The sequence below is a fragment of the Microtus pennsylvanicus genome, chromosome 8 (genome assembly GCF_037038515.1).
Source record: "Microtus pennsylvanicus isolate mMicPen1 chromosome 8, mMicPen1.hap1, whole genome shotgun sequence".
Lineage (NCBI taxonomy): Eukaryota > Metazoa > Chordata > Mammalia > Rodentia > Cricetidae > Microtus > Microtus pennsylvanicus.
The window spans coordinates 12,354,792-12,367,123 of NC_134586.1; the positions used below are offsets into that span (position 1 = coordinate 12,354,792).

A 12,332-nucleotide genomic window follows, 5' to 3' on the forward strand; every position below is an offset into this window, starting at 1 on the left:
TCATTTTCTCTTGCTGCGCAACAAAAAGCTTATCACAACCTTTGCAAGCCAAAACACTGCCTACATATTTGCTTATGTAGCATCAAACCCTGAGCCTGCTGTGGAGGGTTCTCTGCTCAGGGCTTTATGTAGCAAAAACCAAGGGGTTTGCCTTAGGTCCTTTCCTCAGCAGAATCTAGTGATTGGAGAGATGAGGTTTGACTGCTAGCATGATGGCTTATCACATGAAGGCGTTTGTCACCAAACCTGACTACCTAAACTTGATCCCTGAGATCCGTATTGTGGAAGGTAGATTTCTGACCTTCGCATGCGGGCTGTGCCATGCTCAAAGACAAGTGTCTACACACACACACACACACACACACACACACACACACACACACGTGCGTACACATGCGTGCAAAGATGTAATCTAAAATGTCTGTAAAAGAAATGAGGCCTGCCGGGCGATGGTGGCGCATGCCTTTAATCCCAGCACTCGGGAGGCAGAGGTAGGCGGATCTCTGTGAGTTCGAGACCAGCCTGGTCTACAGAGCTAGTTCCAGGACAGGCTCCAAAGCCACAGAGAAACCCTGTCTCGAAAAATCAAAAAAAAAAAAAAAAGAAAGAAAGAAAGAAATGAGGCCTGGACTAGGCATGCGGTACATTTTGTTATCCTAGCAATTGAGAGGCTGAGGTAAGAGGATCAGGGTCTGGGGGCCAGCCTAGTTTACAGTGTGAGTTCAGAATGTGTATCAGGAAAATTGGCTGGGGTGTAACTCAGTGTGCTTACCTAATGTGTACAAAAATCTCGGTTTCATCCCAGCACCCTATAAAGCCAAGTATAGTAGTGCCTACCTGTAATACCAGAACTAAGGGAGTGAGGGAGACAGGACAGGCTAAAAATCAGGGTCATTCTGGCCTCCATAGTGAATCTGAGGTCAGGCCAGCCTGAGATGTGAGAGGGGCCTGGTCGGGGGCTCAGGTCTGCTTTCCTTTGCTGACATTCGTCCTGGCCTCATATAACTTCCTACATTTCTTGTCAGAGCCCCCTCTACTTTGCAGGCAGTAATGGCAGTTACCACTTTGGTCCAGTATTCCTCCCACTTCATGTCTCTCAGGGAAGGTCAGTCCCTTTACAGGCTCACCTAATTGGACAGGCTAACTAGAATGCCCTCAGTATCTTAATGTCAACTCATTTAGATCATATTTGCATCTGCAAAATGACTTCATAATGGTACCTGGATTAGTGCTTGATAGAATGACTGAGAGACGTATGGATACCAGAGGACAGGACTGTTGGGACCACCCTTGAACATCTTTGCCGTAGACCCGCAGGTCTCCAGGGTACCAGGGAGGTTGTGTTCTCGTACAGACCGAAGAAGAATAGCTTCCAAGCTCACAAAGAATGTTAACAGGTTCCAAGTCAGGAGGTGGTGGCCCTGCCTTTAATTCCAGCGCTCAGGAGGCAGAGACAGGAGAATCTTTATGAGTTCGAGGTCAGCCTGGCCTACAAGAGCTAGTTCCAAGACAGGCTCCAAAACTACACAGAAACCCTGCCTCAAAAAACCAAAGAATGTTTTCAGGATCCATTGCTTTTTTGCTTTTTTTAAAAATGATTTTTATTGAGCTCTACCTTTTTCTCTGATCCCCTCCCTTCCTCTCCCCTCCCCTTCAACCCTCTCCCAAGGTCCCCACGCTCCCATTTTACTCTGGAGATTTTATCTTTTTCTACTTCCCATGTAGATTAGACCGGATCCATTTCTTTCTGGCTATGCAATTGAAGGCATTGCCTTGTGTTAGCTGATAGATGGGAAACTCCCATCCATCCCTGCTAAGTAGATGTTCCAAGAGTAGTTGCTTCACTGTGAAGGCCAGCAAGAGAATCCTCCAAATCCAGAATCTGCTAAGACTGGATCTTTTACCTGGTGTCGTCTAATCGCAAGAGTTCTGCAGGGTCAGGGGAAGTCACGTTTTCATCTCATGCAAAAAAAGCAGAGTTTCGAACAGTGGCTGAAGGTCATGTTATGATGTGTCTGCCACAATAACTCTCTGCTTAGTATTATGGAAGAATTGAAAAATTAAGTATTTTCTTTTAAGAGTTCAGGGGCCAGGCAGTGTTGGTGGCACACACTTTTAATCCCATCCCTTGGGAGACAGAGGCAGGTGGATCTCTGTGAGTTCCAGGCCAGGCCGATCTACAGGGCAAGTTCCAGGACTGTCAGAGCTATTACACAGAGAAACCCTATCTCAAAACACCAAAAACCACCACCTCCACCATCACCAACAAAAGAGTTCAGCGACTAGAACATTTGCCTGGAGGTAACATCAGGGGTACAATTTGGGCAGGAGAGTCCACCAAAATGTCACTCAGTGGTTAAGACAGCGTTCCTCAAATCCCGGAGCAGATTCATCTGAGGCTGAACCCTAACTGTGTCCTGCATCTACTGCAACTTAACTTTCCCTAGCCTCGTTTCCTTCTTCATGAAATGCATGATTGTGCTGGAGTGAATGGCCTCATGGGAACCAGAGCTAGGCATACCCTTAGGCGTTATTTCTACCACTGTTTGTTTCCTTCCTGATGAATGCGATATCGATTATCCACCTATTTATTTAATCTACTGTTAAGCTTACGTGTCTTTTTGTAATTTTCTTTTCATGATATATTTTTTCTAACAGCTATGTTGAGATGTAATTGATATTATCTGCCCAGGAAGCTAGATATGTGCGTACACTTGTGGTATCACCATTGGGAGCCTACGGTTTTGGTAACATCTATCCATGTGGAGTTTGAAAGGGTCCATCCATGAGAGGATTTGTCAGGGCCTAAACCTGTGAGGATTTGGAGTAGCCTATTCATAGGAGGCGTGGCCTATTCATAGGAGGCGTGGCTATATCCTCTCCATGCACTTGGTGGGGCAGTGAGTGCAGTTTTTCCGTGCTCTCTCATCATTATGCCAATTACACTTTTCAAACACTTAATTTCCCATCTGCTAATAGGACTCTTGAGGAAAGCGAATGTTAATTAGGTCTCCTGTGACACATTTTAATTATATGTCTCATTCTGTAGCTGAGGTTCAATGGTAGACTACGGTAGGGGGTAATCAACAGCAGTTTGTAACCGCATGGTCTGTATTTATGTCTGCGGTGGCAGAAGAAAGACTTTGGGAATTGTTCCAGTCTGTATGTTGGAAGGAAGGTGACTCAAATTTACTGAATTAAATTAACAATTCTCTGTTTCATTCTACTCCAATGGTATGAGAGAAAAATGAGAAAAGCTTCATTTCCTATTCCGGGGTTTCAAAGTTGCTAGGGCAACAAAGGCTCATATATATTAGACAGGCATAATCTAATATGGCATAAGAGGGTATCAAAATTAGTTGTCTATTAGTTATCTAAGAGATATGAAAGTCCACAACATCTCTTTTTATGATGCTAATTTAGTCCATGTGTGTGCGTGTGAGGCCAGTTATTGTGGGAGTCAATTCTCCTTCCACCGTGTGGGTCCAGAAAATGAACTCAGGTCATCAGACTTGGTACCAAGGGCCCTTGCCCAGGGAACTATCTTACTATCTTGCCAGATTGAAATATGAGAATTCAAAGAAGGAAGGACTGATGGGGAAGGGCTTCCTATAATGGCCCCAGGTGGTGTTGTGTTAGTAGTATGTCCTGGAGAAGCGAGTGCTGGAGAAACACTCAGGCTTGGATAATAGTTTGAACGTGGGTTTGCTTTACACAGATCCTTGTCTGTTTACAAGACAGAAAGGGGCACACAATGAAGGTTGTTTACTAGCGAGGATGAGCACACTGGACACTCTAATCATTGTGAGGCACCCTGGGCTTCAGTACTCTAGAAGGTCTTGGGGGACACAGAGATTGCACTGTCTACATAACACATACAAAAAGCAATGACACATGAGGTGTGGTTATATCATGGAAAATCTGTTTATCCAGTCTCTAATTTTCTAGGGTTTTTTTTTTTTCTGTTTAACAAAAATATTGGGCTGGTTGGTTCTGTCGCATGCCTTTAATCCCAGCATTTGGGAGGCAGAGGCAAGTGGATCTCTGTGAGTTCAAGGCCAGCCTGGTCTACAAGAGCTAGTTCCAGGATAATCTCCAAAGCTACACAGAGAAACCCTATCTTGAACCCCCCTCCAAATAAATAAATAAACAAACTTTTTACAACCCTCAAAAAGGCGTAGCTAGCTTAACATGTAGTTGCAATAAACATAGAGGCAAAGATATAGAACATAAACTTCCCATTATTTCGAGAATGACACACAGTGTAGAATATTTCATCTTGTCTTTGAAGTGAGTCTGTTCTGAGGCACTCTGATACCAAGTTTCTTTTGATTTCTACAACAGATCTGTGAGGAGAAATCACGGTTTACACACGGCTCCATTCTATTTGAATAACCTATCTGCAAAGTCACATTTCCCTATACGGGATGGAAGAAAGCATCTTAAGTGGCTATCTATAACTGGCATTATATCATATGGGGCAATATTATTAGTTGAAAAAGTCAGTAATTGAGGGCTGTAATTCATTCATTTATGACCTTACCATTTTGCAGCATTCTTAATACCATTTTTTTATAAGCTATTGCGAGTGAGGTGAAATCTAGTTAGACATTCTTGAGAGTAGGAGTCTGTTTCTCCCAGCTATAAATTCTTTGTCTAGTAAACAATTTCATCTTGTGAGCTTAAAATAGGGAACTACACTTCTCTTCAGCTGTTTAGTTCATCGTGAATGTGTTTCCTGCATAACTGAAGAAAGAACCATGCTCATAAATTCTCCCCAAGCCCCTGGAAGCCATCACAGGCACTGCCTACCAAGAATCCATCCTGTACATAGCCCTGGGATCATATTGATTGTGACATTAAATAAATGGCCTTGATCTTCTTTTTTTAAACACTCAAGGCTACAAGTAATGCAATTTCAAGGAAACAGCAGGAAAGAGGCATGGGGGAAGGAGGGAAGCCAGGCTTACTTCCCAATGCATCAGCCAATGGGCTCGCTGTCTTTGGACTCTGTCTGTAGTCTCCTGTCAGACTGGAGAAAAAGGTGAAGCCATTTTCACATTCACTTCTAATCTAGCTAGACTGCTGAACTAGAGGGCTTCTTTGTTTGTTGTTGAAGGTTGTACACCACCCAGAGAAGCCTACAGGGCAAGAATGTCTGTAGAGAGGACACGAGCAAGCCTGCTTTTCGTTCCTCCCAGCTCCTGCATGGCTAGCTTAGCCCTGGAATAACAACACACAAACTGTATTCATTTAAACACTGCCTGGCCCATTATGTCTAGCCCCTTCTTGGCTAACTGTCATATCTTGATTAACCCATTTCTAATAATCTGTGTAGCACCACGAGGTGGTGGCTTACTGGGGAAGACTGAGCATGTCTGACCTGGCGTCTGGCTCCATGGCGTCTGGATCCCTGCCTTCTTCCTCCCAGCATTCTGTTCTGTTTACTCTGCCTACCTAATTTTCTGTCCCATCGAAGGGCCAAGACAGTTTCTTTATTAACCAATGAAAGTAACACATAGACAGATGACCCTCCTCCATCAAATGTCGAAAACCAGCTCAGACTCGATTTGCCAATGTGTATGTCAGCCTGAGCCTACATCTTAGTGAAGGCATTTGGGGTTAGTTGCCTTTCTGCTACTGAGACAAATGCCTGGGATGATGAACTTATGACATGAAAAGTTCTGTCCTGGCTCACAGTTCTGGAGGTTTCAGTCTTCGAACTCTGTTGGTTGGAGCCTATGTTTGCACATCATGATAGAACAGAACCAGCCATCTTTGGAACAGAAAGTGCCAGTGGAAAGGAAAAAGACTGGATCCTGCTATGTAACACTGCCAATCTGGAAGTACGCTTTCCAAAGCACATGGCATTGTGTCATTCCCACTAAGGCTACATGGACCAACGACACTCTCGCTGGCTTCCAGAGCCAGGGCATTAGCTGCACCCACAGAATCCTAAACTGCTATGATAAATGTACCTGTGTTGACTCCTCTAGTTAAACGTGTGCCCCTCACTGTGTGAGAGCCATGCAAAGAGCCAAGAGAACGCTCAGTGTACACTGAAGACAACCCTCACTCAACTCCTTCAACGGGGAGGACGAGGAAGTGTTCCAGCTTCACAAAAGGCTATTGTAGGTGTCAGTTCTCCCCTTGCTGTCATGAAATGGGAAGAAATAGTTAGCTGCAAGACAAAACATGTCACCGGTCCTTTGCAGGAATCCTCATCACCTGTGAAACAGCTCTATTGTGTCACTCGCTAACACATTTTGTAATTCCGTAGCTGACATTTCTATTCAAGCTCACAAAGCTTTACTTTACAAAACTTCCCTGCCTTTCAAAATCTACTTTCCCTACCCTTTTGCAAAGCTCCAGGCAAATTCTACTTTATTGAAAACACATTTCCCTTTACCTTCCTGAACACTGTAATATCCCTGCACCCTGTCTGTTTGTCTGTCAAACAATAGTCACACAGTTGACTTGATGCAACCCATGGCCCAGGCTCCACTTGTGGGGATCAGAGCACCAGTGGTGCAGCACCCCAGATCCACTCATGAGGGTCAGAACATCAGTGGTGCAGCACCCCAGATCCACTCATGAGGGTCAGAACATCAGTGGTGCAGCACCCCAGATCCACTCATGAGGGTCAGAACATCAGTGGTGCAGCACCCCAGATCCACTCATGAGGGTCAGAACATCAGTGGTGCAGCACCCCAGATCCACTCATGAGGATCAGAACACCAGTGGTACAGGACCCCATATCTACTCGAGGGGAACAGAACACCAGTGGTGCAGCACCCCAGATCCACTCATGAGGATCAGAACACCAGTGGTACAGGACCCCAGATCCACTCGAGGGGAACAGAACACCAGTGGTGCAGGACCCCAGATCCACTCGAGGGGATCAGAACACCAGTGGTATAGTGTGAGGAGGAGCAGCAGCAACAGGAAGAGGGATTGGAAAAGGTGTAACCTTGGCAACTGTGGCAGCATCTGGATAATGTTGAGATGAGGAGACTGGTCACTTGGCATAGAAAAACCCACCATACTTCATTCTTCAGGACCCCATGGAAGAGGACTGCCGTTAACAGGACCTGTGGACCGACACAGAATCCTAAATCCTCAGAGTCTTCAAATGATAGGCAGGGATATTAGCTAGGAGGTCAGAGTTCACCTAGTGTATATTCAGATACACTTTCGAGAACTGTTGTTGGACTATTTAGTTACTCATGACCTCTTGTTTATCCTGTCTGCAGATGCAGAGTGAGGAGTCATTTATAACCACCACCTTCACCCCCATCACCACCATCTCCACCACATCATCACCACCACCTCCACCACCATTACCACCACCACCACCACCACCACCATCACCACCACTACCACCATTACCATCATCACCACCAATACCACATCACCACCAACAATACCACATCACCACCACCAATACCACTACACAACCTCCACCCCCATTACCACAACCACCATCATCACCATCACCATACCACAACCACCACCTCCACCCCCCCACCATCACCACCATAACCACCATCACCACCACCACCATCATCAACAACACACCCAACACCATCACCACAAGCATCACATCTGTGCCAAAATTGCCTTTGCGCAAAGTTATTGTCCATTCAAGTTTACTGTATAATTATTTTACTCTCCATCTCCAAACTCCCCCTTTTCACCCATGTTCGGATTCATTGAGTGTGAAGATAGTGCGGATTAAATGTGTTTACTTGTATTGAGTAAGAGGCTGGAAACAAAACAGACCTAAGCATACAAACCACTCTCTTCAGCACAGGTGGCATTTGTCTCCCTGATCTCAGAAGGTCGAAGCAGGAGGAGCAGGAGTCCACGGCTAAGGTACAAGTTTAAGGCCAGCCTGGGTTATAAGAGTCCCTGTCTCAAAAACAGCAACAACCAAAAACCCCAAGACGAAACAAATAAAAAGTCCAGCTCCTTAATCCGGTCTGTCTGGAATACACCCTTTGGTTTTCTTTGATGCTTTGTTCCTCTTAGTTCTGCCCTTTAATTTCCTCGTTCCTTTGACCTTGTAAACTCAATCCTACTTTTAATATTTAAATAAAACATTAACACTTTCCTATAGTGTTGCATGAAGTATGGTTTTAGTTTTGCTTCTGGATACTGGGACAGGCAAGGACTTTCTGTAAAGGATCCTAATACTTAGGGAAGAGTAGCAAGGCCTAAAAACATGGAATGTATGAAATGAAAAGCTTCAGTGCGGGAAGCAAACAGTTGCAGAGTGAAGAAATGGTTTACAGAAGGGGTTCAACCTTTGCTAGATATCTGACAGGAGATTAATATCTAGACTACAAAATCATCCCCTCAAATAGCCCAATCAACAAATGGGTGAATAAAATGAGAGATGGTCAAAAGATAAAGTACAAATGACTAATAATCATAGAAAAATATTAGCCAGGCACGGGGTGACACACACCTTTAATCCCAGCACTCCAGAGATAGAAGCAGGTGGATCTCTGAGTTAGAGGCCAGCCTGGTCTACAGAGCAAGTTCCAGGACAGCCATGAAAACAGACAGAAAAGGAAATGTCTGACGTGTGGTGCTGAGGAGTGATTTGCAACACAATGCAGCGAGCAAAGGATCACTTACTCCAGAGAACTACTGAAGAGCCCGTGCCAGAGGCGGAAGTCTAGGTCAAACACAGGACACCCTCACTGAGCAACCCAGGGTGTCGCCTGTACGGGTAACAGTCTCAGCAGCAGCAGCAGCAGCAGCAGCAGCAGCAGCAGCAGCAGCAGCAGCAGCAGCAGCAGCAGCAGCAGCAGCACCAAGTTCCTGGGAGTGGATTTCCAGGCAGGACTGAGACAGGCTTTCTTAGCTGGGATACCACGAAGTGATTAAACAGTATTGGACCATCAAGGTGGTAGAAATCAAGGAAAACAGAACCCGTCTGTGGTCCATGAAGCTGCACTCAAGCTTACATTGTGTCTAAGAGAACCTGCATTATACCTTTATTTCTAGCTCTCCCCAAGTATTAGGGATCTTGGGATTTTACTGCTGAATTGGCTGCGGTGGAGCAGCAATCAGGACTGTGGGTGAGAGTAGCAAGATGCTGCCGCAATCGGCTAGGGAATGAGATGTAGCCTGCAAGATGGAGGAATCTTCACTGGCACCTTAAGGCTTTTGACGAGCAGAAGAATCTGGTCCTCTGAGATTGTGCTGAATTCAGGAAGATCAAACATGCTAAACAGCCAGACCATGAAGAAAAACAGGTTTGGGGTCTGGTCTTGTCACATGGAGAGAACTTGGTATTCATGAATGTGGAGGGTCCTCCTCCTAAAAACACTGGCATTGCTCGTGTGCCACTTGCTGGCGCTGCAGGTGGCCCTGGGGTTTGGAGGGCAGATGGCAGAGGAGTACCAGCTAGTGGATGGATTAGCAGGCCCTGTCTGAGGAGCTGGAGGACCATCCCAGCAGGGAAGAAGCCTTGTGGCAGCTGGTGTCGTTGCTGTCACTGCCAGCGTTGCTGGAGCCCCCACCCAGTACCCACTGGGATATGGGACTCCACCTCCACATATAGGCAAAGCAACCCCACCTCCAGGAGTTAGGGCTCCTCCACTTGGCATGAGCTCACCCATGGGCCACCCATTGACCTTTCCCCTGCCTGAAGGACACTTACAGGCGTGCCCCCTCTGGGAATGCGACCCCCTTCACCAGGAATTAGAGGCCTCCCTCCCCTAGGAGGTCTCACCAAGACTCTAAGATATGGCTGATAAATAGCAGCCTTCCATTTCCCTGCAAGGTGTCTTGGAAAACTGTGTAGCCTGAAAGTTTTTTGAGCCTTCTTACTGCATTAATTATAGCTAATAAATACATAGAACAATTGAAAAATAGGCAAAACAGAGAAAGCCAGTCTTAGAAACAAAAAAAAAAGGAAAAGAAGTATTCCAAATTCGTAGGCATCAGAGAAGTCAAAACTCCCTTTAGAAGCTAGGAGGTGGAGGAAGGAGGAACAGAGTTCAAGGTTTTTCTCAGTGATGTAGTGTTAGTGTTAATCCCAACTATGGGAGGAGAAAGACCATCATGGGAGGAGAAAGAAATCATCATGGCCAAATTAATTAAAGCAGGCAATTAATTAAAGTAAGCTTTTTCATTTGTGCACATGCATGAGCTGCCTTCCCCTAAGGGGCACAACAAGCCGCGTGTTTCACTCCCTGAAACAAATTTGTTTGACCCATGTGCACTGGTGCACAGGCAGGAAATATGTCAGTATGTATGCTTGTTTCTGATTGGACCTGGTGGGAACTACTTAAGCCACTGTAAATCGTGATTCAGGGCCATCTTCTGGAAACCCAGAGATGGAGCTGGCTGGAGCATATCCACCCGGCCAGCATTTAGTTAAAGCTTACTTCAAATTTGGCTTTAAATTGTGGCAGTGGTCTTATTCTCGAGCCGTGGGATTAACACACTAACTAGGAGGGGGACTGTTTGGGAGAAGAAGAGAGCTGGGGGACAGGAGAAGGTGGCAGACATGAGTGTGTTCAAAGCACATCATTCCTGAATGGAAATGTCATTATGACACCATCACTCCGTACAGTGAGTCGACGCTAACGAATGCGGAGCTGGGAGTTTAGCTCAGTGGTAGAGCACTTGCATCGCATTGGTGAAGCCATAGCTTTGAACCTGGCACTGCAGAGGAGGGTGAGGAGAAGGAGAAAGAATTTCTACCGTCAGGATCAGAGTACCAAAGACCTTCAGTCCATCAGTAAGGAAGGGACTGACTCAAGGTAAGTGTGGAAAGGATGCTGACCGGGGTGTGGCCAGCTATGGCATAGCATGCTTTAAGAAACGACGACATTGGAGAGATGGCTCAGTGCTTACGGGCTGCGCTCCCAGAGGACCAGGGTTGGATTCCCAGCAGACATGGTGGTTCACAACCTTCTGCAAATCCAGTTGCAGGGGGAACGAATTCCTTCTTCTGGCCTCTGTGGGCATCAGACTCCCACGTGGTGTAGAAACTTACATGTAGACGAAACATTCACACACACAAAATAAAAATAAATCTCAAAAGAATAAAGATGAGCTAAACTATTTTATTGCCCCAGGGCTGGCGAGAGGCAAATCTGTTTTTGTGTGTGGCAAAGAACATGCACCGCCCTTTCAGAAAGTCTTGCATTGTTATTAGGTGTTCACACTTCTCAGTACTTATTCTTTTTCTCAGGGATCTTTTTTTCTTTTTCAGCCAAATGTAGTAATGCGAATAACGTAAAAGCTTTCCGGGACATTAATTTATAAGGGAGAGATTGTAATGTCCATTCTAGTCTAAATCCCAAAGCCGTGTTCCCTAACAGAGCAAATTGCTCTTACTGGCATTTACAGACACAAATCTCAGACAAAACTAAGTTTTCCTCACAATTTGGGAAGCAAGTACTCAGGGTTCTTCAAGACATTGCTCATTTACAGTCTCTGTCTGTGAGATATGACGAGTGTTGCTATTACCCAGTAAACGAAAACAAGAAATATAATGCAGTTAAGAGTTGGATAATTGGGGGTCTTTATTTTTATTATCTAAAACTTATATGTATATGCGGAGTGGGACTAGGGTAATGGGCATGTGGAAGCATATGCTCTCGGAGACCGGAAGGGGTGGTGGATCACATTGGAGCTAGAGTTCCATGCAGTTGTGACCCGGGTGCTGGGGACTGAGCTAGGGTCCTCTGCAAAAGCCATATGTGCTCTTAATCCCTGGGCCTTCTCTCCAACCTCTCGCTTTTGTTTTTATATTTGTTTTTGAGACAACCTCAAATAGTCCAGACAATCCTCAGACTAGCTATAAAACCAAAACTAGCCTTGAATTCATGATTCTCCTGCTTCTACCTTCCAAGGCCTTGAATTAAAGGTATAGCCTGAGAAATTTCTTACATATTATATACCAACTGAGGGACATGATTTGATGAATATTTCGTAATTAGTATTAGGGAAATGTAACAGAAGTCCCATTAATTCTGTTTTATTTAAGCAATGAAAAGCTTTTGATCAGTAATTTAACAATTGGTCTTATGATTCAAAAAGTACGCATTGACCAATGTAGTACTGATAAATGAAATAAACAGTAAACTAAGATAAACTAAAATTGTGTGTGTGCCTATGTATGTGTAGTCCAGATGTCAACTTTCACTTTGATTTTTTTTTGGAGGGGGTCTCTCACTAGCCCGTAAATCACAATGTGGTTTTGGCCAGTGAGCCTCAGTGAGCCCAGTGTCTCATATTCCTCTCCCAGCACTGGGATTAACATATGAACCATCTGGCTCTCTCTCTCTCTCTCTCTCTCTCTCTCT

General features: G+C 45.1%; 1 pseudogene; it reads left to right on the forward strand.

Annotated features, from left to right (window-relative positions):
- The first annotated feature begins 212 nt into the window (after positions 1-212).
- On the forward strand, positions 213-9,602 carry LOC142855743 (small nuclear ribonucleoprotein-associated protein N pseudogene; annotated as a pseudogene).
- Positions 9,603-12,332: the final 2,730 nt, after the last annotated feature.